Below are 2,532 nucleotides of genomic sequence, written 5' to 3'. Positions count from 1 at the left end.
GAATATGTTGATGTGTGAATTCATAACTGCTTTGAGAGAATGGAAAACTCAAAAATTTTAAACCTCAATCCTAAGCGAAGAATAAGTAATGAAAACTGGATAGAAAAAATTGTTGATTTAAAATTGAAAATGATTTCACACTTACACAGCACTGGGTAGCAGGCCTATCAATGGTGCTGCTGGTTTTGCTCTGTCGTATAACAAGTCGGGCAGTGTTTCTTGACATACTTCACAACTCTGCGAATGGCAGGGATCCAATATCGTTGTCGAATTTCGTTGGTGTCGTTTTCGGTGGTGTTCAGTTACAATTAATTTTGTGACATAATTGTCTGTCGGCAAAATAATCGGGCGGCGTGCAGAAAGTGGTAGACAGTATGCTGCGTCTAATCTTCCGTAGACTCGGAGTAGACCTTCTTCGTCTAAGTAAGGCACTAGCGGATGTAGGTAGCTATTCTTTGGCAGGGCAATCTTCTTCCTTAGCAGATCGATCTCGTTTTGATAGGCTTGTTGTTGTACTATGCGGCATATTTACTTTTCAGCGGCAGTCAGTTCATCGGCTTGCAGTTCTTCTTTGCGTACTTCCCTCCTGGCATTCCTGGCAAAACGCAATACCCAGGCCAGGACTCTAACTAGCGTCAGAAAGGAAGAAAATTTAGTAAAATTGATTAACGGCTCACCTGCGGTACAGAGAAGAAGCTTTCGACTAGTTAGCTCCTCGTTGGCACATTCGATGGATGACAGCATAGTTTCTCGCGACCATTGTCCCTCTTGCTGATACAGAAACTCTGGTCCACGTAGCCAACGGGTGTTTATTGACGGCTCAGGTATCGGTACGGCACGTGTGGCATCATCTGCCACATTTAACGCTGTGGGTATCCAGCGCCACTGTTCCGCCGTCGTTGTTGACAGGATTTCCACAATCCTATGTGCCACGAATGGCTTATACGCTCGGGAGTGGGAAAGTATCCAGATGGATTACGGTCTGCGAATCGCTCCAAAAGGTTGTACTGTCACACTTCTTCTTCACACTATTTCTACCACGTCCCCCTGACTGACTCGTAAATAGGCGATGGCGGCGTATGCGTCTGTACTAGCGTCGACAAAGATGTGCAGTTGGGCGTTATCGGCACTTGGTAACATACTCGAATAAAACGAGGTACAGCGAATGAGTTCACATATTGAAATTTAGTCCACCAAGCCTTCCATTGCTTGGCTAGCGGATGCGGCAGTTGTTCATCCCACGTAATGTTCTGTTTCCACGTCGACTGAATCAACAATTTCGCATCAATTGTGATGTTGGCCAAAAAGCCGAAAGGATCGTAGATTGACGTTACGATACCTAGTAACTTTCTCTTCGTTGGAGGCCGTTCGCAACGCAGAATGTCTGCAGGTATTTTAAGAAATTTGAAGTGAAACTCGAAGGCATCGGAAGAAGTGTTCCAATACATGCCAAGTACCTTGTCGGCGGCCGCTCTTTTCTCCATATTGGCAACTGTTAACTGCATATCGTTCTCACTATTTAGTCTCGCTTGCAAAGATTTGTGGTTCGACACAAACTTTCGAAGCAGGAAACCAGCTTCGGCATTAGTTCCAATTGCCTTATAGTTTTTTCGGCCTCTTTGATGTCTTGGAAACTGATCACAAGGCCATCAACGTATGTTTTGTTGATAACGGCATCGACACACTTTGGTCGCTGGGAAATGAAATTGCTGGCATTTGTATTTTTTACATATTCTGCGCAACACGGAGAACAGGCAGCGCCGAATATTATTGACGTCTTAATATAAACTCGTATTAGTTGGCTGGTGTCGCCATCTCTCCACAGAAAACGTTGTGAGTCTTGGTCTTCGAGTCTGATCCATTTTTTTATTTCCTCAATGTCGCCCGCAACCGCAACGACGCCTTGGAAAAATTTGAAAAGTATAGAGATAAGCGACTGAACCTTCTCTGGCCCTTTGAGTAGTACGCTGTTGAGTGACACGTTTGATGCCTCGCGTAACCTTTGCTAATATACTTCTCGATTTCTCTTCTGTAGCTTTTGGCGAATTGCATGTCTCTTCTCAAGCGCGACTCGATGTTGAACAGACGCTTTTGTGCCATGTCGTAACTATCTGGTAGCTTGACGTCGTCTTTCCGCCACAAAAGACATACTTCGTAACGGAATCCATCGTACTTTGTGGTTTCTGCTAAGATTCTTTTGGCTCGGCTGTCGTCGTCGGATTCCAGGGTGGCGTTGACTGGTGATCTCACTACTAACGTATCACTTGCGATATAATCTTGCACCAACTGGTGTAGCTGCTTCATACGTGTAGCATCACTCAAGACGTGGTGGCCTGTGAACCCTGCAGTGGTCCATATGCAACCTATCCCAAATTGGTTTCAGCGGCAATTGGTTGGTTGTGTCCGTCGTCCACGATATTACGCGCGACACCGAGGAACGAGTTGTCAAGTCCCAGTAGTAAGTCTGGCTTAACGTTGGAGTAGGTTGGCAGTGGCACGGTTTTAAAGTGCTTAAACTTGCTTCGATCGAAG

Source organism: Rhagoletis pomonella, unplaced genomic scaffold (assembly GCF_013731165.1).
Source record: "Rhagoletis pomonella isolate Grant_MI unplaced genomic scaffold, Rhpom_1.0 Rhpom_scaffold_00010, whole genome shotgun sequence".
Classification (NCBI taxonomy): Eukaryota; Metazoa; Arthropoda; class Insecta; order Diptera; family Tephritidae; genus Rhagoletis; species Rhagoletis pomonella.
This window is presented reverse-complemented; position numbering follows the sequence as displayed.